Genomic DNA, 26,408 nt, shown 5'->3' with positions numbered 1-26,408 from the left:
GTCCAAGAGACTGTTTGTTCGACTGGTATTTAAAATTAAAGTAAAAAAAGTTTTAAGAATAATTTCACCCAATGATATCGCAGCTCTAACCAATGCGCCTAATTAAATTACAGCAGAGATGCAGTTGGAGGGGTGTCTTATTTTGACTGACTGCAACCTCCAATCGCATTTTAGATGTATTGGGTGTTTTGGCAGTACGTTTTCCGTTTTTCAACAGAACCTTATGTGAGGTTAGCTTCAGAAAGACCCTGTAATTTGGAACAAGCTGTTTGTACCACTGTTGCTGGCAAACATTGCAAAGAAACCATTCTTTCAAGACAGGGGTAATAACTAATGCATTCCAGTGCAAGTCAGTAAGTGAATTTTAAGAGGAAGACCCGCCATCCCTGGCATAAATATGTACTAGCAAGCACTGCATCTTCACCATCTATTTAGTGAAAGGATTTTTAACAAAGTTAACACCCACTTAAATGGCTGTTAATAGCAAATGCTTTTAATCTTAATTGCCAGACAGTATTCTGCATAGACAAACTCTTGTTTATTTAAACGCACTTAAGTAACTTATGATTAACGTTGGAGTGTGTATTAAAAGTTGTGTAATGTTTGCAGCTACAGTTATGTTGTCAAGGTTTGTAAGGTATAATGTTTACAACTGAGATTGTGCTGCTATGATTTATTTTCATTTATATAAATGTAAGTTTGTCTGCATCACTCATGATAATTTTAATAAAGATGTTTTTTGTTTAAACAAAAACTTGGAGTTTGGACCATGCTGTGTGAAATGACACGTTCAGTTTTTTTTTTTTTTCATCTATATTGAAATAATGTTAAACGTGCATCATGTATATAAAAATAGCAGGCTTGGAAGAGTAAACGCAACTACTTACGGAAAGAAAAGGCAAGGAACAAACTGTGCATGAAGGATAATACATGAAGAAATGAGAGGTAAAAAATTACAGTCCCAACTCTCCCAAGTTATCAACACTGCAAGACTTGCTTATCGTATTGTTTATTACCAAACTCTCTAGTAGACTGGAACATGCATGCTTGTAGTGCACACAGGGGTCTCAAACTTTACATAAGTTGTTTCCTTTATTTTCCGTAAGTTGTTTACTCTTCGAAGACTATTTTTTCTACACTATTCACGTTTTAACATTAGCTTTCGGTATAGTTGATCGCTGGCCGCATAAAACTACTTTGCAAGTTTGAAACACCTGATGTAGATGGAGTTACACTTAGACGTAATTGAATAGCCGTCGTTTAGTTATACCTTATCTCTGAAGAAAGTTTCGTAGGTGAGAATAAGCTACTTGTGTTGTAAACTGCTTTATCTAATCTGAAGTTGTTTATGTACCTGTGACAACTGGGGAAAGATGGGCGAAGGCTGCCAGCCTAGTCTAATAGAATTTGATACATAATTCTACCAACTGTATAAATAAATGTAAAATACAGGCTTGTGTTTTTAAATGCAAGGAAACACTGTAAAACGTGAACTTCAAGATTATTGCAACATTGCCATCTGCTGTAAGGAAAACCAAGCCAATTATTTCAAATGTGTCTTTTTAAGTTGAAAAGATCTTATGAATCTCTTCAATGTTTTACAGTTTGGCTCCAGTGCAGCTGGATGAAGGTTTCATGCCCATTGTTTTAAGGCTACAGTTTATGACCAGATGTGGAAGGTGCTTTGTTGCTCTAGTTTCTGCTAGAATGTATATGTGAAATGCCTTGTACTGTTATAAGTTTTTGAGTTGAGTAGGTGTTAGATTGCTAAATAATGCAGGTTGTGGCCTGAGAACTCAGACCAGGTGTTAAGGTGATGTAGTTTGTTTGCCTGGGAAAATCTAAGTGTCAAAAATGATGTAATTTGGGGAGGGACACAGCAAACATGTTTGCTAGTAATATTTAAATACTATTTCTCACAAGAGACTGGAAGCATTTTGACTTTGTGCATCTAACTTATCAGCACTCTGCCTTTTGCTCACATGTAAGTTTTAGCACTGTGATTTTTTGTAGGAATAGTTTAAAGCTAGTGAAGATTAATTGGGTATTTTTCTTTGAAATCAGACCTGTCCTACTGTATTAATTTACGTTTGTGTGATCTCTGAACTCTTAGATATCACTGTGGTGTAGTAGTTAATTATTTATTATTAAATATTTTTAAAACCTTCTACCTGTAGCTGGTTTGTGTAGAGATGAGCTCTAGAGTCCATTGCATTTTTATAGAGGTTATTGTAATAGGCCACTCTAAAGTAAGCCTTGACTGTTGGTCACACTACCATTGGATGTTAATATTGCACAGTAATAATTGGACACCCTCTTAAGGGCCTTTTAGTAGCTGATATTAACTGGTTGGTGGCAGTAATTACTACCATATAGTCTGGGTAAAGGGGCACATTTGGAGAATCTGTCAGCCTTTCTCAGGAGTGTCTGTGAAGTTGTATAAATACTTATCTCAAAGTGTGTGTGTGTGTGTGTGTGTGTGTGTGTGTGTGTGTGTGTGTGTGTGTGTGTTGTCAGCTACATGGCAGGGACACGAAGCACTGGTTGGACAGAGAGGGTACTGGAGGTTTTAGCTTGCCCAGTTAGGCTGAGACCCGGACCCTATAGCTGTGCCAGTGGGGAGTCTTATTGGGGACCTGGTGAGCAAGGGAGCAACCATCCCCAGACTGACTGTGATCTCTGTGTGCACTTAATAGAAATTGTACTTTACTGTGTGCATTAGTTATCCTTTACTCGTCTAGGAGATGCTTGCCCTGGTGTTAGTGGTGAGGATTGAGGCTCCTTGATTGCAGGGCCAGGGTGCGGTAGTCGTAGTAGTTCCCTCTAAGTTTGATTTTATTCTTTAAACTTTGTCTGCAGCTTTCCTGTCTGGCTCTGCTGATTTTTTATTTTTTTTTAAATCATCAGTTGGACTTTCCCAGTAAACAAAATGAAATGTCAATAGAAAAATGTATGTGGATTATGGTCCACTGTTTGAAATCTCATGTGGTGTCGGCACAAACATAGCAAAAGCTTGCTCTCTCATAGATGACGGTTACACACATGTAATCAAGCCTAAGGTGGCTTTTTGAAAATGTTTTTTGTCATTGCTGTATAAAACATTTTTTGTAGCAGGTGTACACCCCTGCATCTCTCAACCCCAAATTACTTCTCTGTGAGATGTAAAGCAGTTGCAGAAAATGTGAAATAAAAAATGTGCTGCCCTTTTTTCCAAGATGCTGTGGTATTGGGGTGCACTGTACAGCTTATAATTTGAATCTGCATTTTTGCTATGAAGTGTAACAAGTAAACTACCATGGTGCAACTAAAATGCAGTGCTGGCCAGAGGCATAGCTAGGATGGGGTGAAACTGGCAGGAAGGCTGCCTTGGAAACAAGGTGTTAGAGGAGACTGAATAAACAGATGCTGATCAATCAGCTGTTTAGTACAGGTATTCAGAAATGAATGTACTACATTTGTGTGTGGTCAGGGCTGAAGTGGTAGCTGTATAATCTGTTTACATTTTGTAATAAGTGATTTGCTACAGTTTTCAAAGGAGTTTTTATCCTCATTTTAGAGTTGAGGGGACTCCAGATCGTGAAACTGCACAGGGCACCAAGCACCCAAGGGGAACCATGTATTTATTAAGTGTTTTTGTATGTATTATACAGTTTATACATACACGTGTACATATTCATGTAGTACAGGTGTATGTATACCTTTTAATCGGTCACTTGTGGTTGAAATTTAGAGCAATAAATTAATTTTTTTTTTTAATTTCCTCTAAATTAAAGGCTAATTTGGTTAAAATATTTGAATTTGGCATGGTTAACTATAATTCTGCAGTAGCTTTGTAGAAATGATTTTTACTTTCATAACACTATTCTTTTTGTGGAAAAGTAACAGTCACTGCTGGTACAATTTTTTATTCGTGTAAGCAAAAGTTTATAGTCCATCTTTAATCTTCTCCAGTGTTATGCAAGTGTAGAAATGGTATATTTATGGTGGTGTAAAGTGCAGGGCAGCTTGGCCCTCGGGGGGGGGGGGGGGGGGATGATGTCCTTCATGGATGCATCTGCAGTCATAACAACTGGGTTGTCCTGTCGTCAGGCAGCCCTTCGGTCGGCCGGATTCCAAAGTCTGGGTCCGGCTTCGGCTGATGTCGCACTTCACCCGACGTCATCTCTGCTGGTCTTCGGGTATAAAGGCATCAGCCGACGCCATTTTCCTCAGTCTTTCTTGCCGTGGCGAAGCAGAAGCTGTTCGCAAGTGCCGGTCGGTCAGATCCAGAGATTACTACTACCGAATACTACCGAAGACTTCTAAAAGCTAAGTACCCGTTGGGGACTCTTTCTTGCCTCAGCCGATGTCAGAAAAAGTCAATAACTGTTTAACTTGTGGGAAACAAATACCTCATAAAGATTTCCACTCTTACTGTTTGCCTTGTTTAGGCCCAGACCACGACGTAGCAGCCTGTTCGGCCTGTGCTTCCTTCAACCGAACGCTTAGGCGCCGGGTCGGAGTTTGCTGAACAGTTTTTCGGCTCAGATTTTGCGTACATTATGCCGCCGGATCCTCCGACTACCCAAATTATTAAAAACGCAAAGAAAAGACCGACACTCGCGGTCCGCGGTTTCGCGAAACCACGGTTAAGCAAACATGAGTGTCTCTGTTTCGGCGAAACCGAAAACTGATCAAAATACAGCCGAATCAATGCCTACTACTGAGGTTTCTGCCACTTTACTTGAAACAGCCTCAGAAATTATACCTACAACTGTGGTTACTAGTGACTTATCAGACACCATCCCTTTGGATGTCTCTACCCCAGCACGTGGTGCTGCTAGGCCTCCTGCAGCCATGTCTATTAAGGCCTTTGCCAGGGCTAAAGCAGCCAAATCTACTACATCAGTGCCTGTTAAACCCCCCTCAACCAGGCCCACTCCTAGTTCACAAATGCTTACTCTGGCACAAGATTTAATATCCTTAATTAGGGGATCTCAATCTCACCCAGACAGGGCCTCTCAACCCCCAGAAAAGAGACCTAGAGCAGAGCCCCCCGAGCCTGTCTCCTCTGATGATTCTGCGGATGACTCAGATATTACAGACCAGCCAGAGGCTCCTTTTTCCAATTATGAAGACTCCGATGATGAAGAATCCATCCCAGCTGCCTCTCCACCAGAGGAATTCTCCTTTGGGGAAACCTTACATGCCATGAGAGAACAATTCCAATGGCAACAACAGGATTTCTCAGATTCCAGAAAAAGACTTAGGACTTTTCTGCACTTACCACAACATAGGCCCTTAGCTATACCTCCTGTCCTTTCTGTTGTGGACGATGCATTTAATGATGTCTGCACTGCACCTGATTCCTTACCTCCAGCCCCTGCCAAACCAGATAGATTTTACAGGGTGCCAGACACTCATCACCACCTATACAAGGCCCCACTGGCAGACCCGAAACCATATCCCAGGGGCCTAAGGCAGTAGTCTCGACCACAGCAAAAATCCTATTCCTTCTGAAAGGGAATCCAGGTCTTTAGACAGATGGGGCAAAAAGTTTACACCTCTGCTACTCTCTCAGCTAGAGCTTTAAACTGTCAGTTTCACATGATACAATACCAAGAGTTTATGCTTGATCAGTTAACTAAAAAGCTATCCTCTGATGACTCTATAGATAAGAAATATGTATTAGAAATGGTAAATAACATACAACAGGTTAGTAACCATTCTTTAAAATGTGGCTATGATGCACTGGAGGCTTCATTTAGATCAGCCATGACTGGCACAGTGATAAGAAGACCTGCATGGTTGAAGGAACAGGCCTTACCGGATCATGTTAAAGCTAAGTTATTTGATGCTCCTATGGATAAGGCCAGTTTGTTTGGTACACCTGCCCAGCAGGTAATGAAGAAAATGGAAGAAAAGGCAAAATCTGTACAAACGGTGAAAGATTTCTTAAAGGTTCAGCCCCCAAGGTTTAGCAGGAACTGGCCTGCCAAAAAATTGGTCCTTTCCTGACTCCACAAGATCCCAAAGGGGCAGGAATAGATGTTCCAGAGGCAGAAATCAATCCAGAGAGGGGTGCCTACAGAGGACGACAGTGGCAAGGTAATAACAGAGGCACAGACACAGCCACTACCACTGCAACAGGACAATCACAATGACTTGACTCTAACTCCGCCTACCAGGGAACAAATAGCAGCACCATTAGGCGGAAAATTAGCCTTATTTTCGAAAAATTGGCACTATGTCACAAAAGACCAGTGGATTTTACAAACCATAGACCAAGGTTACCGGTTCCACTTCCACACTTTACCAGTCAAAAGAGGAATGCCAAACCTGCATCCAAATCAAAAAATAGAAGCTCTACAGCAGATAATGCAATTAACAAAGATGAGAGCTGTGGAAAGAGTACCAATAACAGAACAAGGCAAAGGATTCTACTCCAGACTATTCTTAGTTCCAAGAAAAGAAAAAAGTTGGAGACCTATTCTCGACCTGTCCATCTTAAACACATACATCATTGTCCCAAAATTCAAAATGCTGACCCTACAGCAACTTCTTCCCATGCTGGGCAAGGAGTGTTGGCTGGTAACTCTAGATCTCAAGGAGGCATACCTGCACGTCCCCATTCGACCAAATTGCAGAAGATACCTCAGATTTCTTGCAGGATCAGAGCATTATCAATTCTCAGCATTGCCCTTTGGCTTATCTACTGCGCCCAGTGTATTCACAAAATGCCTGGCATCAGTAATCGCCCACTGCAGACTACAGGGAATCCAAATTTATCCATACCTGGACGACTGCCTGCTACAAGCGGACAACAAAAGCAAGCTGACAACAGATTTGCAAAGGGTCATTTACTTGCTACAAGCCCTGGGATACACAGTCAATTTTCAAAAGTCAAGACTGATACCATCCCAAACAAGGACATTCTTGGGCGCGGAATTGGACACAGTAAAACAAATGGCATTCCTAACTGCAGAAAACAAAAAGAACTCCCTCTTTACTTCTTGGCACTAACAAAACAGAACAAGCTAACAGCAAGAAAAGTTCTGCAGGCCTTGGGCTTCATGGCATCATGCATAATCTTGGTCCCACATGCCAGACTGCATATCAGAAAACTACAGTGGTACCTAAAGAATTTATGGTGCCAACACAGGCACAGCCTAGAAGCAGAAATACCACTAATCCCATGCCTAAAACAGGAGTTCCTATGGTGGGCTCAAGCATGCCAGACAAATCCAGGCCTACCCTTTCACAACCTTCGAGCAAGCCAAACCATCACAACAGACGCCTCAGACCTAGGATGGGGGGCTCACATGCTGGACAAATGTGTACAGGGATTGTGGACTCAGGACCAGCTACACCTGCACATCAACCAAAAGAAATGCTGGCAGTAAAACTGGCAATCCAAAAATTCAGCCCATTTCTCAAAGAAGGCCATTTGATGATAAGGACAGACAACACCACAGTCATGTGGTACATCAACAAACAGGGAGGCACTCATTCATACCCCCTATGCAGAATGACTTTGGACCTTTGGAACCTGGCACTCAGCTACAACATCCAGTTACAGGCAATGTTTGTACCGGGAAAGGAGAACACTCTAGCAGACATAGTAAGCAGAACCACCTCGGATGCTCACGAATGGATGCTACACCCGGACATCTTCAAGACGATCACAAAGAAATGGGGAATGCCACAGACAGATCTATTCGCTTCCCCTCTCAATCACCAGCTCAAAAAATTCTGCACAAGGACATTCCACCCGCTTGCATGGAAGGTGGATTCGCTCTCCTTCAGCTGGAAAGGTCTGCCAGCATATGCATTCCCACCTCTTCCCTTGATACACAAGGTATTACTAAAAATCAAGGAGGAACGTCCAAGGATAATCCTGATAGCTCCGAACTGGCCAAGACAACACTGGTACCCATTGCTGAGGAGCATGTCTCGGGACAAAATGTGGGCAATACCCCTGATGCCTTTGATGTTAACTCAGAACAACTACAGCATCATGCATCCAAACCTAAAAACCTTGCAACTGACTGCATGGAACATCACATAGCAGCAACTAATCCAGATCTTTCCCAAAGGGTTAAAGACATTATCCTTGAAGCCCGCAGACCTTCAACAAGAAGAAACTATGCAGGAAAATGGAAAAGGTTTGTCATTTGGAGTGCTGAAAGAGGAAAAGACGTGTCGAATATAGATATTGCTAACATTCTGGAGTATTTGGCAGAGCTTCTACATACAGGCCTGTCCTATTCCTCCATCAAGATACATGCATCAGCTATTTCAGCAGAATACAGCTTTGATCCACCGGTCTTTTCACATCCTCTACTCAGGCAGTTCCTCAGAGGGATCAAGAATGTAAAACCTCCTAGGAAACCACCACTGCCTGCTTGGGACTTGAACTTTGTGCTAGAAAAGTTGACACTCCGCCTTTTGAACCAGCAGCAACAGCAGACCTACAGCATCTATCATGGAAAACTGCTTTCCTACTGGCAATAACCTCAGCAAGGAGGGTTTCTGAACTTCAGGCCCTAATGACAGTACAACCCTTCCTAATCTTCCACCAAGATAGTGTCCATGAGAACTAATCCTACATTTATGCCTAAGGTGGTATCCAGAGTGTCTTTAAACCAGGCAATCCACCTACCTACCTTCTTCCCCAACCCACAAAACAGAGGGGAAAGAATGCTGCATACCTTGGATGTACATAGACAGCTACGCTACTACCTGGACAGAACCAAAAGTAACAGAAAAACTGACCAGCTTTTTGTAGCCAATGCAACAGGAAGAGAAGGAAAAGCAATTTCCAAACAGACAATCTCAAAATGGATAGGAAATTGCATACGATTCTGTTACTCCTTCCATGGAAAACCAATTCCACAGAACATAAGACCTCATTCCACAAGGGCAACAGCCACTACCACAGCCTTCTTACGAGGAGTGGCAACCAAGGACATTGAGGCGGCTACTTGGACCTCCGTGCATACATTTGCCAAGCATTATAATTTACCTCTGTATTCCAGATCGCAAGCAGGGTTTGCCACTGCTGTACTGCAAGGGATCCTTACCACACCATAATTTCTTCTTCCTCCTCCCCTAGTTGGCTATGGTATTCTACCCAGTTGTTATGACTGCAGATGCATCCATGAAGGACATAGTACAGTTTTGTACCTACCATAAATGTAGATGTCCGAACTGGATAGCATCTGCAGTCAGGATTACCCTCCCTCCTTCCCCTCTGTGGTACTCCTAGGGTATTTACCCCCCCCCTAATAGCTAGCTGGTGGGGGGAGTCTCTTATGGTGTATTTGTTTGTATATATGTACATACATGCTTTTTTCTTGTGTTTGCCTTCTATCTTTTTGGAAACATTGGCATTTATCCAAAATTTAGCCTTCCAAGAGGGCAACTGGCATCTGGGGCAAGAAACACTGAGGAAAATGGCGTCGGCTGATGCCTTTATACCTGAAGACCAGCAGAGATGACGTCTGGTGAAGTGCGACATCAGCCGAAGCCGGACCCAGACTTTGGAATCCGGCCGACCGAAGGGCTGCCTGACGACAGGACAACCCAGTTGTTATGACTGCAGATGCTATCCAGTTTGGACATCTACATTTATGGTAGGTACAAAACTGTACTTTCGTGCTTTTTTTCTTTTGATGTATTTTGACAGTTTCAACTGACTAAAGTTAGACCTAGATTTTTAATTCATCTGTGTGATGCAGAGGCAGGATGTCCATCTGCGCCACTACAGACTCCCGTTTTAAGAATGAACTTAAGACACTAGTAAAGCCAGCTAGGACTAGATAGGATGGAGCAGCTGTCTGCTAGCTATCTCAGAAGGGAGGGCTTTGGAAAATGCTACATGACCTCTGGTGTAGACTGAGGATTACAGATCATCCCCAGTTAACTTCAGTGGTATGGCAATGACATACTTATTTTTACTGCACTGGCCATTTCCATAGCTAGGGTCTTTGACCAGTCTGCAGCATGTATAATTCTTGCCTTCATGCTTAGGACTTCCTCATTGGATTCCTCTCTGCTGAGGGCTAATACTGAGTTTATAGTGTGGTAGACTTCCCAAGGAATCAGAAGGCTTAGTCACTGAGGGGTGATAAATTGGGAAGAAGCGATAGAGGGTTAAGTGTTTTGGGTGAGAGGGCAAAAAAGTTTTTTTTCATTTGTCTGCAGTTTCAGCCACATGCTATAAATTCATGGGTATGTGGTTTATCTTAAAGTGCTGAAACTGCCAAAACTTTGAGCACTTGAAATACTGGCAGAGTAGTTTGAGAATTTGCTTTTTGAACATTGCCGATAGTTGGATGTGCAAGTTCGTGATACGTTGGGGACTGTGAATTTGCCCTTTCCCCAGTTTAGTGCAAACTCTAAATTTGTGTGCGTGGACACACGCACACACATGCTTGTTTGCATGTATGTTTGTAAGTAGAAAGAGGTGTGAAGATGCAGGGGGCTTGCCACTACAAAAATGTTTTGTTGTTTTTTTTTTATTTTCTCTGAATCTTTGCGATTTGGATGTTTGTGTTCGACATACAAGTGCTCAAGACTTTTTATAGTTAAAGCACTTGACGTAGACTCTGAATCGCCTACTGGCCACTTGGTATGCTCTTGGTCCTGCAGCATGCTTCACCGTTCGGTGATTTTGAAGTTTTACAAAACCATATATTTGAAGGTAGCAGATGAAAATAGCATGAGTTATGGTTATAGGTGATCCATCTTTGTAGAAAGTAGTTAACAGAGAAGCCAATGAAGACCAAAGGCTGCCTTCATGCATGCTGATGCAGATAATTTTAGATACTTGAAACTTTTCATTTTTTGTTCTTTCCTACTGTTTACAGTGTTAATAAAAGCTCAGCATTTCATTCCCTGGGGAGAAATATAGGAAAACTGCCTTATCCATGTTAATTAATTTATGCAGAGTTGATTCTTTCTTCTTAGATGCTGTATCAAGAAGGCACCTTACTTTGTATTTAGTAGAGGTGCCTCCACTTGAGTGAAGCCTGCAGCAATGCTGTTTGTGTGGAACTTGGAGGAAGATAGTTATTCACTGAGTTTTCTTGTAAGGTCTAAATCTGCACGTGTAGAATACCATAGCAGTCAAGTAAATGTTGTATTGAGATTAGGATGGTAAGTTGCGTAACACATGGTGTAGTAGTGTTATGCATTTCACCTTTATCACTGACTTTGCCAGTATTGACAGTAGCAGAATAGGTCTGCATTTTTATGTGTGGATTATGCTCAATTTGCAGAAAGTCTTTGGATTCTCTGAATAAGAGGTTATCCGAGAAAGCGAAAGACAAGGTAGGGTAGGTTTGTTAGCTATGGTTTAGCATAGAAGTGCCAGGTAATTTATTAAGCATGGAGAAACCGTGGATCACTGTGCTTTTTAGGAGGAACTTGACTGTTTAGGCAGTGAAAGTTTGAATCTGTCCTCTGGATAACCCTGTTTGAGGTCCTATGTAAGGAGTGCGTATGAACGCCTTTAGGGATGCTGAGATTTAGAGTGAAAATTTATACTGCCAGAATGGAGGAGGTAGTGATAGACAAAGAAATTGATGGCATTGCACCTTGAATAACAGGTTAAATTGTTTGTCTTGTTGAATGAGATGGGAGTATTTGAAATGGGGATGAATGACTTTTTTTGTGTAACACACTGCCATCAGAGGTCCAAGGCTTTCTGTTATATCTCTTAGTATGCTGTTTATTCAGGTTAAACCCTTGGGTACTGATTGAGCATTTTGGGGCATGGTGCTTGAATGTTTTAACTAGTAGGATGAGTTAGGACTTCTCTTCCATTCTTGGAAATTTTTTAGAATGTGGGCCGTGTTTGACTATTTCAGAAGAAACCTAAGTGTGCATTCCTTTTTGTTAGTGTCATGTAGAAATGCATTTTTAAGACACGTAGGTAATTTTTTTTTTGTCTCAGTTCTTTCAAGGTAAATGTGGACAAAACATGTTTATATGTTAAATTTGTTTGATGTAAAAACAGTTGTATTTTGTTTTTTTTTAATAAGAAGAGTTTCTTCATAGGCTGAAAATTCCTTTCTGCTTTAACTATTTTCAAGTGGAATAATTTGAAGATGACAAGAATCCGTATAGACAGCTAGAAAGAACAACATGTTGAAAGAACTGTTTAAAACAGTACTGTAAAAGTAAGTTGTTTTTATTTTAGAAATTTTGTATTGCAAATATCAGTAATTGGAAAAGTGAAAATGTCTGAAATGTTGCATAGTTAAGTGTTGTATGTTACGAGTATATCCAGTTAAACTATTCATTAGCAAACTCAAACAAAAAATGCAGTATTTCTTTCTGAAATGTCAGCCTACAAGATAAAGTTAAACTCTTGTGTCTGCACATATTTATATACGTTTGACTTTTCACAGAGGTATCTCTCATTTTTATCAATGTGTTGCAGAGGCATGATAAAAACATCCATTTCTCTGGTTTAGAAATCATTGTGCAAAAATTCTCAGGAACTTCCCAGTGTTGTGGGCCCTTAGAGGAAGAGCCCTTTTAGTTTTATTCATGTTAATGGCATTGCTGTTTTACAGTGCTTTGCTCTACATATTGTTCCCCATCTGGAATATCTTTTTTACACTGTCTGCACATCCTTGGTGACTGGTAATTTCTTATGTGATCTCCATTTTTCTTCACGTATACATGAAGGTAGTTATAGTGCTGCTAGGTGTTTGTATGGAAAGTTTTGAGAGTGTACTTAATGTTGTAAAAGTCATTTTGTGTTGGAGAAGCAATTCCTTGGCAATAACTAGGGGCCCATCAGATATTTTGCACCACTGCTGCTCAAATATGTGTGAAAATTACAATCCTGTGACTTCAGTTCCTTCTGAAAGCATAGCTCTCAATTTCTTAGCACAAAAAAAAATGGCCAAAGTCAAACATAATGGGGGGACAAATTTTAAATATTGCTCTTATAAACATAGAAAGTTGGTAGAATAAAAGGTCTAGTTACCATGCATTTTCTGAAGGATATGAAGTGTGACACTCAAATGCCTGTCATTATTTAGTGAATTCATTCCTCACTAATTTGTCACAAAAATCTTAAAATCACAGATTTTAGGAGGAACAGGCCAAAAATATGAGGTGAAAATCTGGACTTTTGAGAGGTATGTGCTTAAGTTTCATCTTGTGGGTGTTTCAACATGTTTGCCATGGGATCTTCTCTTACTTTGTTGTAAAACAGTTTCTGAAAGGAGTTTTACACCTGAGGCAGCCTCATAAACGGGGTGCTCCTTTCTCAACTTTTGTGCAGGAGAAGTTGATGGTCACCTTTTGTTCCTGCTCATCCAGCTGATTTGAGGTTCTTGATTTGGAAAAAACTATTCCTCATTGATTAAAACCTCTACAAGAAGAGATCTGATTTGCAAGCTCTCATGGTGGGTGAACCTTACCCTCATACTCCACAGAAATAGGGTCACATTAAGAACAAACCACTCTTTTGTGCCTGTAGTAGTTTCGGAGTTTAATATGGGTCAAGCCACCCACCCCCCCAAACCTAAAAAAACAAGAGGATTCTGCATACTTCAGACATGTATAGGCATCTCGGGTACTGTCGTGGTAGAACTAAGTCAGTCAGAAAAGATGATCAGCTATTTATTTCTTATCAAGGGGCAACAAGGGACATCCTGTGTTTAAACAGATATTTTCCTGATGATTGTCCTCAGCTATTGCTTTTTGGTATTCCCACCACGACAAATACATTCCAGGCATTATCAGGTGTATTCTTCTCCAGTGGCATATTGGACTATTGAAGCATTATTTTGGCAGCTACACAGTCCTCCTGCATACTTCTACAAAAACATTACAAACTGGATTCCTTTTCAGGGTCTGCTGCTGGAATTGCTAGGACTATTCTCGAGGTGCTCCTGGGTCCATATCAGTGTTCCTCCCAGGTTGGATAGGCTTTGATAATCAACTCGTATAGCCTAAAGGCCACTGCAGATGAGGAATGATGAATATAGTGCAGCAGTATATGGTGCACTTATCCAGAACAGTAGATGTTTGAATTCCTTACTGCTGCAGCAGCTTTATCTACTCTTGTATACAGTTATGGTTGGGGTATAAAGTAGGGTTGTGTGTGTTTCTGCTTTTATATGTTTCTAACTTTGTTATTTGAGTCAGGATTGTTAGGCTATTCTCCCTCACTCTGTATGGTCAAGAAAGTCCTAAATAAGTCTTCATGTCACTGCTCATTTCCCTTCTTTTGGCTGGCTAATCAGCAGTTAGAATGAATATGAGTAGGGGTGGGGAGGTGGAATGCTGGTTGGGAGGTGCAGAACTTTGCGAAGCTTACTGGTTGTCCCTAGGCAGAGAAACAACCCACACAGCCTACTGTTATGTGTAAGTGCAGTTTATACAAGTGTCCTTTTTGTATATTGGTTTTAAGAAGTTCAATAGAGAAGTTTTAATTTTCTCCTGTGTGCATGGGTGTTTTTAAGCTGCTGGTGTGTATTCAAATAGCAGGCCATGTGTGCCTTTGGTTTTAATTTAGTGGCTAACACCTAAGGGAGACAGGCGATGCAAACGGAAGGTAGCCTTCCATCATCAGAGCCATTACTGGGAGTGACAGCTTACTGTAATCCAAATTTTGTTTTTCAAGTAATGTGTGTGGGTGTTTACAGTCTGTTCATTTGTCCCTGGAATAGAGTCTGCACCAGTGTCTTTGTCATTCTGTTTGATTTTAGTTAATCCTATCTAGCTGGGGAGAAAGTCTGTACAGGGACAATGTAGCCCCCTAAGGGCTTACATTTTATTTGTGCCATATCTGAGTGAGTCTGGTATTTTGGTCCAGTATAACTAGCCTACAATTTGATGTTGCCTTCATTTAACGTGCATTAAAACTTAATTTGCTGATTATAGGATCTGAAGTAGTTTACTTAATTTGGTCTTTAACCTGTGTTATACCGGATCCGTATCTGATCCGAGGTGGCAATCTTACTAGCATCTGCGCCGAGCTCCAAGCTCCTCCCCTTACCCGTAATGCACATCTACTACCTTCCAACCCCCAGATCTTATTTGCTGTGGCAATCTTACTAGCATCTGCTCCAAGCTCCTTCCCTTACCCATAATGCACCTCCACTACCTTCCAACCCCCTGATCTCATTTGTCGCGGCTAGCTGAAGCATTGTGATTTCCAGAGCTCCGACTAGTAAGTGGGTATTAAAGTCTTTAGAAAGACTTTTTTTGTACTAACTTTAGGATAGTGAATAGTGTAGGTTCCCCTATCTCTTCCCCTTGCTTGGTGTGTCGAGTGTTCAAACTTCAGTGTTCAGCTTAGTTTTAGCTTAGTTAGTGAGTGTATTTGCTCCCCCCCCCCCCCCAAGCGTGTTTTGTGTGCGAGAGTGGTGTTTTTCAGTTGGAAAATAATTTTTTTTCTTTGTTTTCCCTCTGGTGTTATGGTTGATAAGCCGGTGTTTAAAAGGCGCCCTGAGTGTGGCCATAAGTTGTCCCCAGCAGATGCCCACACTTTGTGTAATGTGCTTGGGCGTGCACCACTTTAGGACAGACTTCTCTATATGCGTGGGTTTTAACCTGCGTGCTATCAAGGACAGGAAGGCTAAGTTGGCCCTGAAAGGCCTTCTTCCCACTTCTGAGTTGGTTGCCTCTTTCTCTGCTTCGGTCACAGTGGCTGCTGTGGCCACCTCTCCTTCGCTTGCCCTTGCTTCTCCTCCCTCCCAGGCTGGGACTGAAACCTCCCGGTTCAAAGCCTGCGGAAGTGGAGCAGAAAAGGGGGCAGAGAGAAGGAGAGAGAGCCAAAACCTAGAACAGGGAAATGCAAGAGGTCTCTGGACCTCCTTTCACCTAAGTCCCATAGGATCCGTGTCTCCCCTCTGCTCTGATCTCCGAAGTTTTCCCTGGAGCCGGAGGAGAGATGCTCCATATCTAGGGCCTTGGTGCCCTGACCAGCAAGGTCTGAGTCCGTGGCCCCGTCGAGGTCTACCCGGTCCTTATCAGAAGTCGACATGGATAAAATGATGAGGTTCATTCATACTCCGATCCATATGGAGGTCTTACCAGTCCCCTTTTCCTCAGGAGGTGGGAGCTCACTTCCTTTTATTCAACTGATTTTCTCCTTCTCCGGTCCATCCACCGGGTTCGGAGTACTAAGATCTGAAGATGGCTTTTAGTCAGAGGGTCGGCGCCGACTGTACCTGCTTCCTCGACGCCGATAGTTGCCTGGAGCGTGCCAGATCTGAGCCACGGTCAGAGCGGGATCTTGGGTGTCTGATCCGAGGGAGTGGAACTTTTTCATTGGCTCTGCCTTTGTCGGGCCAAGTTCCCTCCCTCGGAGCTCCGTCCACTTCAGGCCCTGCTCCAATTCTCTCGTCGGACCCGGAGAGACAGGCTTCCTTATTGGTTCCACAGGAGGTTCGTTCTCCCTCTGCGTTCAACATGGTAGAAAGGGTTCTATCTGCTGGCTCGATACCCCTGACTATCCCCTTGGACTCTGCCCCGACCCACTTGGCTCTTTCTACGATTTCCATCATTTTACCAGAGGGACAGCCCATGCTAGAGCCCCAGACAGTCCCCCCCCTCCCCCGAGGAACAAGTGGCTTGCGAATTCCCCCCGTAGAGCCCCACTGGAGATGTGCCTCGCAAGCATATGTGTAAGAGGAGGTACTTGGACTCCCCAGAGTTCCTCACAGAGGATATGGACTTTCATGATGGGGAAGGATCCCCCCAGGTCATCTCCTGAGGATGTCTCATTTGGAGACATCCATGGAAATTCTTTGCCAATGGGGAGGTTTGTCTGCCCCCAAATCCTATTCTGACGAGTTTGTATTCCTAGTGGCTTTCAGCACAGGCCCATCTACTTCCTGGGTGTCCCCTCCTGCAGATCCCTTGGTGGACTTGGTCACCTTGTGGGCATGGACAGAGCCGGACACCGTGGAACCAGTTCCCAAAAGGCCTGACAACATCTCGAGTCCACCTTCGGATAGGCCAGCATGGTACAAGGGATCCCCTGTAGACACCATTGTGGTAGCAGCAGCCACAAAGAAGGAACTAGCCCAGGAGAGTACCTCGGTTCATCCTCCTGACAGAGAGTTGCGGATGGTGGACTGCTTAGGGAAGCGGGTTTACACTTCAGCTACCTTTTCTATTAGGGTGCTGAACTACCTGGCCTACGTCATGGGACTCCAACGCGTCCTGGTCAAGGAGCTGAGGAGTCTCCCCTTTAGTCAGTGTCGCAGGAGGACAGGGACTCATTTTCTGCGAGGATGGGCACTTTGAAAGCAGTCTCCACGTCCATGCGGCTCCTTTCTCATGCTACTGAAGGAGCGGCTGGGTCCGGCGTATCCATGAGGTGCAACGCCTGGCTCACTATCTATTCTCGGAACCTTTCAAAGCGTCCTTTGCCAATGCCCCTTATGATGGCTCTACTCTTTTTGGCAAGACCGTCAAAGAGACTTTAATCCAGAGTGAGGTGGACGGGAAGACACTGTCTGCCATTGAGATCCGCTTCTCGAACCCTCAAAGGTCCTTTTCCCGTAATCCGAGAGGGCAAAAGAAGATGTGGTTCCAGAAGTCACCGTATTCCTGGGGCACTCGGGGCAGCCCGGAGGCAGAGGGGGTCCGAGGAACTTTGGGTCTCAAACCTTTCTCAGACAGACCTGGGCAGCAACCCTGAGGGGTGGCCTGGCTGCTCTACTTTGGAGGTAGTCTGGGGATGATTGTCCTTGCACCTGGCGGCATGGGAGTTCATAATATCAGACTGCTGGGTGCTTCAGATAATTAATTAATTGACATTTGTTAACCGGGTTTGTCCAACTGGGCTTGTGGCCCATTTTCAGTGCAGACCCGAGGATAAAAGCTCCAATAACACTTTTTAAAACAAGTACAATTTTAAACAGTTTTGATATAATAGCAGTTATAGCAAAACGATTCACATATGTTGGGATACATGCAGAAAGTTAAAGTTGCATTAAAAAGAAGCTAAGTAACAATTTTATATTGATATAGTTCAATAGGTCAACAGTGAACATTTTTTGTTTGTATAAAATTGTGCAAATGCATAGTAGACACATTGGAGAGAGAGGTGTAATGAGGTATTAAGTATGGTCCTTTTGAGGGTACATAAAGGGAAGGAAGACTAGGTAGGTAGGGTCATGGCAAGGACAGGTTCTGGAATTGAGAAAATAAGCTTTTAGTTCATTTTTTAAGTGTGAGGTGTGGGAGATTGAACGCAAGTCAAGGGGAAGTTTGTTCGAAGCATGGCAAGGGAGTGTTTGTAGAGTAGTATGCCTACTGACCTTTTTGGGTGGTAGATGTCCAGTAATTGTCCGTTAGAAGTACGGAGGGTCCGGGATGTGATGTAGATGGAGACTAAGGAAGATAGAGATGGACAGAAGGAGGGTTTATAAAGAATAGAGTGTAGCAGCCCAGTAACTTCTAGCTTATTGGCCATTTTGGGCCATTTCCTAGCTCTTTCTAACCCCCTGCTATAAAGCCTGCTTTAGCGCGCTTTTGCGTTTGTAATTGACTCAGCACAGCTCCTCGTGGTGTCCTGCAGAGTTCTACAAGCAGCAGAGAGTGGAAGAGTGACTTTTCATTGATTTATAAGTATTTTTTGGCTACTTATTTCCGACTGCTATTTCTCGCCGAAAAGCGAGTTTCTATAACTAAGCTCTGCAAAGTTGATTTACTGCATTACTGATGATCTTCGTTTTCCATTGCTGCAGTCCTTACTATTGGGTATAGTCCGCATCCAGTCGGCCCGAATACCAGAGTATAAGGCTGACGTCGGTCAGGGCGCATTAGACTGACGTCAGTACGTCAGGGTACTAATGCGCATGACCGGCGTCATATCCTCAGTCTTTTTTGCCGCGTGGTCCGATGCAGAAGCAGTTTTGCGAGTGCAGGTTGGCGTTCTGAAATATTTCCGATACCGGAGTTTCAGACCGAATCAGAGTTGGCTAAGTACCCCGTTGGGGAACATTTTGTTTTTTTCTTGCCTCAGTATTTAACCGGATGTCAGAAAAAGTGAATAACTGTATTTCTTGTGGGAAACAAATACCTCATAGGGGTTACCATACATTGTGTATACCTTGTTTTGGGCCTGAGCACGACGTTGTTGGTTGCCGCACTTGTGCTAGGTTTAACAAACGCACTATTAAGAGGAGGTTAGACTGTGCCAGATTAGTGTTTGGGAAGAAGGACAAAACAGCGAAGCCTAGGGTTGATGAACCGGCAGTCCCGGACGTCGGTTCTTTAGGAGGCTCAGTGGAGCCAGAGGTTTTGCCAGGAGTTTCTATGGAGTCTCAGGCAGAAACTTTACTGTTACAGGATGTGCCCTCTCAGGAGGCAGGCCAGGCTGAGGGGCTTCTCCTAGCATTTCGGGTTCTGTACCTAGGAAACCTCTGCTTAAAATGGCAGAAGATTTGATTACTATGTTTAGAGGTTCTATGGGCCCTCCTGATAAGGGGCCTAGGGTGGAACCAGAGTTTGACAGTTTTGAACAGGGTTCAGGGGCTTCTGAGTCTTCTGCGGAAGATTTGCAGGAGTATCCTCATTATTCTGATTCTGATGTGGATGATGCCACTCCTTCGGCTTCTCCTCCTGAGGATTTTTCATTTTCAGAGACTCTGCATTCCATGAGGGAGCTCTTTAAATGGGAAGGCCAGGATTCCTCTGATTCCAGGAAGAGGCTTAGGGAATTTTTGTTTTTACCCCAGCATAGGCCCTTAGCTATACCTCCTGTGTTAAATGTGGTGGAAGATGTTTTTGCAGAGGCTTCCCTGAACCCTGATTCTTTGCCTCCTGCTCCTGTTAAACCTGATAGGTACTATAGGGTGCCCGAAGCTCATAAGTATTTGTTTAAGAGTCCTAGGGCAGACCCAGAAACTGTTTCTCAGGGGCCTAAAGGTGTTAAGGCCTCTGTGGTTAAAAATCCTGTTCCCACTGACAAAGAGGCAAGGGCGTTGGATAGGTGGGGTAAGAAAGTGTATACTTCTTCCACTCTAGCCATGAGAGCGTTGAATTGTCAGTTTCACATGCTGAAATATCAAAATTATCTCCTTTCACAATTGAAATCTCAGGTGGATGCTTTGGCGGAAGGTATTGATTGTACAGAATTGCTGGATTTAGTTTATGTGTCTGAACAAGTGGGCAAGCATTCTTTGCAATGTGGTTTTGATGCTGTGCAGGCCTCCTCGAGGGTGGCTGCCACTAGTTCTGTTCTTCGCAGGCATGCCTGGTTGAAGGGATCAAAATTTGGCTGAGCATGTTAAGACACGGATTTTGGATGCTCCTTTACAGTCTGATGTGTTGTTTGGTTCACCTGTGGAAGCAGTTTTAAAGAAAATGGAGGACAAAGCTAAGTCTATGCAACCTGTTAAAGATTTTTTGCAGGTACAGCCACCGAAGTTTGGTAGAAATTGGCCTGCTAAGGGGTGGACATATCCTGCTTATGATTCCCAGTCTAAGGGTAGGTCTAGACGTGGTAGGGGCAGGGCTCAAGGTTCTTTTAGGCCTAGAACAGGGAGTTCACCTGCTCAGACTTCTGGTGAGGGCAGGGGTCAGTCCTTTCGTAAACAGACCCAATGACCTGCCTTTTCAGCTGCCAGTAGATTCTCGTCTGGCAGCTCCTTTGGGAGGACGACTGTCTCTTTTCAAAGAAAATTGGGATTTAATTACTCAAGACAGATGGGTGTTGGACATCATTCACCACGGTTACAGATTTTATTTCCATACAATGCACCCTTTCAAAGGCATGCAAGACGTGCCTCCTCCACAAAGAAATGAGGCTCACAAGCAAGTTTCTCAGTTACTCCAAATGGGGGCCATTCAGCCAGTCCCTGTATCAGAAAGGGGCCTAGGATTTTATTCTCGCATGTTCCTAGTACCAAAGAAGGGGAACACGTGGAGACCGATTTTGGATTTATCTCTCCTCAACACTTATCTGGACATTCCCAAGTTCAAGATGTTGACGTTACAACAGCTTTTACCCCTGCTGGGCAAAGATCACTGGATGGTAACTTTAGATCTCAAGGAAGCTTACCTTCATGTGCCTATCAGGCCAAGTTACAGGAAGTATCTGCGGTTTCGAGCTGGAGATTCTCATTATCAGTTCTCTGCATTGCCCTTTGGCTTATCTACTGCGCCCAGAGTATTCACGAAGGTTCTGGCTCCAGTGATAGCTTACTTCAGGCTACAAGGAATTCAAATCTATCCTTATTTAGACGACTGCCTGATTCTGGTTCAAGAAAAGGAAGACCTTCTACAGCATCTGGAATATGTTATAGCAGTGCTAAGATGCCTAGGGTATTCTGTGAACGAAATAAAGTCCAGTCTAGTACCCTCTCAAGACATGTGCTTTCTGGGTGTGAGACTGAATACAGCAGCCCAGATGGCCTTTTTAACCCCGGACAAACAAAAGAGTCTATCACTTTACTTCCATCAACTATCTCATCAGTCCGTGCTGACTGCAAAGACAGTCCTTCAAGCATTAGGGTTCATGGCATCTTGTATTCTGGTGCTTCCCAATGCCAAACTGCATATGAGGAAGTTACAATGGTATCTCAAAATGTATGGACACAGCACTGCCAGGATTTAGACACTGTCATTCAAATAATACCTTGCCTTCAAAGAGAATTTTTGTGGTGGGCTCAGGAATGTCACCTAAACAAGGGACTCTCTGTGACCCGGCCAGAGGCGAGTCAGATTTTAACGACAGATGCCTCGGACATTGCTTGGGGAGCTCATCTAAATGGAAAGTGGATACAAGACAAGTGGCCTGCCAGACTACAGCATCTACATATCAACATGAAGGAGATGTTAGCAGTCCAGTTCGCATTACTGGCTTTCAAGGAGTTACTTCTTCCAGGGCAGGTGTTGATTCTAACAGACAACACAACTGTCATGTGGTACATCAACAAACAAGGGGAACACATTCTTATCCTCTATGCAGGCAAGCAATGATTTTATGGGAGACTGCGCCACGCTTGCACCTAACTCTTCAGGCAAGGTTTCTGCCAGGAGCACAGAACTCCTTAGCAGATGTGTTAAGCAGACAAATCATGGATCCCCACAGTGGAAACTGGATCTTCATGTATTTCAGAAATTGACAGTGTCATGGGGAACTCCAGACATAGATCTGTTCGCTTCTCCACTAAACCACCAGCTGCCACAGTTTTGCACAAAGGGGTTTCATCACACAGCTTGGAAAGTGGATGCTCTGTCTTTCAGTTGGACAAACCTTCATGTGTATGCCTTTCCACCTCTGCCTCTTCTTCCAAAGGTACTGTTAAAGGTCAGACAGGACAGGCCAAGGATGATTTTGATAGCTCCAGATTGGCCTCGGCAACACTGGTACCCACTACTACGGAGTCTGGTACAGAAGCCTCCATGGCCTTTACCTTTGATTCCACATCTGTTATCCCAGAAGGTCGGTCATCTGCTCAATGTCAAGCTTCACTCTCTTCATCTGACAGCCTGGCATATTCTGTGTTGAAACACAGCAGGTCTCAACTTCCTCAACAAGTTTTAAATGTGATTATGGAAGCTAGAAGACCTAGTACAAGGAAAGTGTACGCAGAAAAATGGAAGAGATTTTTATTTTGGAGTAAAGCAAAGAATTTGGAGATTTCTGAGCCTAATTTGAGTATGGCTCTTCAATATCTTACTGAGTTACTGGACAAGGGTCTGTCCTTCTCTTCCATTAAGATTCATGCTGCAGCAATCTCAGCTCACTATGATTGTGACCCACCATTGTTTTCGCATCCTTTGTTCAAGCAGTTTCTTAGAGGGCAAAATGTAAGACCCCCACGTAGAGCTCCTACTCCTGCTTGGGATCTCAATTTTGTGTTGGAAAAACTTACTCTACAACCTTTTGAGCCTGCGGCTACTGCTGAATTGAAATATTTGTCATGGAAGACTGCTTTTTGTTGGCTATTACTTCTGCAAGAAGGGTGTCTGAGTTGCAGGCCCTTATGGCAGTCGAGCCCTTTTGATTTTCCATAAGGATAGGGTATCATTACGTACTAATCCTTCCTTTATGCCTAAGGTGGTTTCTAGTGTGGCTTTAAACCAAACTATTCATTTGCCTACTTTTTATGCAGCCCCCAAAATAAAGGGGAAAAGATTTTGCATACTTTAGATGTACACAGGCAATTGCGTTATTACTTAAGCAGGACTAAGGATTTTAGGCAGTCTCAGCAGTTGTTTGTTTCTTTTGCTTTGAGTTCGCAGGGCAAGCCTGTGTCAAAACAAACTATTTCTAGGTGGATTGGCTTTTGCATTGCATTTTGTTATTCCCATCATGGCAAGGAGATTCCAGCTGGGATTAGGCCTCATTCCACTAGGGCTACTGCCACTTCAACAGCATTTCTACGGGGTGGCAACTAAGGATATTTTGGAAGCAGCTACTTGGAGTTCAGTGCATACTTTCTCTAAGCATTATCACCTTCCTATCTACTCTAAGTCTAGGGCTGGTTTTGCCACAGCTGTTTTGCAAGGCATGTTGTCAGCTCCTGCTTCTTTATGATTTGCCAGCCTCCCTTACCTCTGCTTTGGGATTCTACCCAATAGTAAGGACTGCAGCAATGGAAAGCGAAGAACATAGTACAGTTTTGTACCTACCATAAATGTAGATGTTCGAGGATTCCATTGCTGCAGTCCAATTACCCTCCCTCCTTCCCTCTGTGTTTAGGGGTGGTTGTGTAGGTGAGTTTACATGCTTATATTTTTGTATATATTGTTCATGTTTTGGTGCAGGTATTTTGGGCCTTGTCTTTTTAGGGTCTTCTGACATCTGGGGCAAGAAAAGACTGAGGATATGACGCCGGTCATGCGCATTAGTACCCTGACGTACTGACGTCAGTCTAATGCGCCCTGACCGACGTCAGCCTTATACTCTGGTATTCGGGCCGACTGGATGCGGACTATACCCAATAGTAAGGACTGCAGCAATGGAATCCTCGAACATCTACATTTATGGTAGGTACAAAACTGTACTTTTGTTTTCCTGAACTTTTTTGCACTTTTAAAGTTTGTTTTTGCTTAAATTAACTGGTAGGCTACACACTCAAGTGCGCTAGCCGATTTAAAGCATTTACTGTTGTTACTGTATATTTTCTGCTATTTTGTAAGAAAAAAAATATATCCTTGTTTCCCGCCTTTACTGAACTAGAATAGTCCAGTCTTCAGGTATTGCTGATCTCTGGGCTGTCATAGTTCCTGTGTTGCTCATATCCCTGTTTGGATAGGAGGGACGCTTCTTTGTTCACCAGTGGGAGTGGGGAGCTCTGAGCAGCCTATCTGTCCCTAAAGGAGTGGTTCCAGCCCAGTAACTTGTAGCTTATTGGCCGTTTTGGGCCAGTTCCTAGCTCTTTCTAACCCCCTGTTATAAAGCCCGCTTTAGCGCGAATTTGCGCATAGCGCAGCATCGGGCAGCAGCACAGCTTAATCAGGTTTAAACTATTGCCAGCTCCACAAAGTCTGCTCTTAATTTTTTTCCCTTAGAACTGCTCTAACTCTCAATCTAAACATTCTATTCTCAATCTAAAAACCCCGCACTTGCTCCTATAAGCATTTTGTATAAGTTAAGCACTTTTTAACTAAAAAAGCACTACATCCTCCTAAAATCCCCTTGAGTACCCTATCCCCTATAGGTCCTTTCTGATTCAGTTACATAGCAGTTCCTTATACTATTCTGGCATGTCGAAGGGGACAGTTGCTGGCTTCCTCTCCAGTTCAGCTGGTGAATCTGGGAATCTTGAAGCAATGTTACAACTGCCTCATGTACACACATCCCTCTCCTCCTCCCAACAAATACAAATATATGTGAGAGATGCAACCATGTAGCCAAACTGGAGGCTGAGCTCTCTAGACTCAGTACTGGCATAACCAGTCAGGAGGAAAAGGTAACCACACACACCACAAATCCAGTCTCACATAGACCTACCACAACTGCAAACCAAAAACATAAACACATAAAAACATACTCGGAGGCTCTTAATAAAAATCTTCCAAAGCAATGGAGACCTCCAAAGCAGACATCCAAGCAACCACTACCTCAAAACAAAACACATGCAACACAGTTCACAAAGTCAGTGTGCCAAACAGTCACAGCCCTTGAGGCTAAACAACATACCTGATACACTTGCAATAGGTAACTCTATAGTCAGACACACTGACGTCCCGCTCACCAGGCTGAACAAGGAAAAGGTCACAGTAAGCTGCCTGTCGGGCGCTAGAATCCGCCACATAACACAAGCACTCGGGTCACTCCAAAGCAGGTACAAATATGACTCATTCATTGTCCATGCTGGTGTGAATGACCTGAGACGTACCTCCCTGGACTACATGAAAAGAGAGATAGAGGAGCTCTCTGATTATGTAGCCCAGGCCGGTATGACCCTGACCTTAAGCAGCATCCTACCCTCACCAAGAATGATGCCACAGTACAAAGACAAAATGATCAATTTTAACAATTGGCTTAAGTATTGGTGTCATTCTAAGGGAATCCAATGCCTGTCTGCTTGGGATGACATGCTAGACAAGCCACGCTGCTTCGCAAGGGACAGCTTGCACCTGTCACCCCTGGGCATTCGGATATTGGCAAAGGCTCTTGCCACCCCCATAGTGCCTTTTTTAGGCAAGGCTCAAAAGACAAACCCACCTCCCTAAAAAACACAAGTAGATAAAAACTAAGGGTAATGCTGCTCAATGCCAGAAGTCTAAACCTCAAGATGCACGCTCTCGAAGCCCTCCTCAGTATGGAAAACATCAATGTCTGTGCAGTGACAGAAACCTGGTTCAAGTCTCCCGAGAGCACCCCAGCACTACCAGGTTATACCTCATATCATGCTTTTCGGCCCCAGAACTTGGACCGAACCACAAAAGGAGGGGGAGTATCCATATTCATCAAGGATACCCACATCTCTAGGTTAGTGGCAATGCACGAAGCATCGGAGACCATCCATGTGCAACTAACAGTAGGCAAAACTGCCCTCCAGTTTGTAGCATGCTACAGACCACCCTCTCAAACTCAGGAACCCCACTCGGCCTTCCTAAAGACACTGGAGAATATGAAGGTCTCTCCAAACACCATCATATTGGGGGACTTCAACTACCCAAACATAGACTGGGAGCATTACTCAAGCCCCAACACCCTAGTCCAAAGGTTCCTAGAATTCATAAGCTCAAATGCTATGGAACAACTAGTCGCCTCTCCCACAAGAGGGGAAAAATATTAGACCTGATAATCACAAACATGGGGACACAATGTTCCATACCAGAAGTATACCCCTCATTGGTAAGATCAGACCATAAATTAATCTTCCTGGAAATCCACATCCCGCCCCCACCCCCAGCACAGAAGACCATCGTGAAGAACTTCTCAAAAGATGACTTCACACTTCTTAAGACCGAAGTGGAAT

At 43.5% G+C, this 26,408-nt stretch overlaps 1 protein-coding gene across 5 annotated transcripts in view; it reads left to right on the top strand.

The window, feature by feature from the left end:
* Positions 1-26,408, top strand: part of LOC122790431 (C-terminal-binding protein 2-like) — a 1,897,537-nt gene that overhangs the window by 180,172 nt on the left and 1,690,957 nt on the right. For 3 of the 5 annotated variants that reach the window (XM_044057965.1, XM_044057962.1, XM_044057967.1), the window contains exon 2: positions 12,078-12,164. The exons of 1 other annotated variant lie outside the window; for it this stretch is intronic. The gene's annotated coding sequence lies outside the window, so the exon portion shown is untranslated. Of the gene's footprint in view, positions 1-12,042; positions 12,165-26,408 lie in introns of all 5 variants that reach the window. One more of the 5 variants, XM_044057963.1, reaches the window with a different exon arrangement.

The sequence above is a fragment of the Protopterus annectens genome, chromosome 16.part0 (assembly GCF_019279795.1).
Source record: "Protopterus annectens isolate FY-2018-M chromosome 16.part0, PAN1.0, whole genome shotgun sequence".
In the NCBI taxonomy this organism is placed as follows: domain Eukaryota; kingdom Metazoa; phylum Chordata; order Ceratodontiformes; family Protopteridae; genus Protopterus; species Protopterus annectens.
Note: the sequence above shows the minus strand (reverse complement) of the source record. Positions and strands in the feature narration are given on the sequence as shown.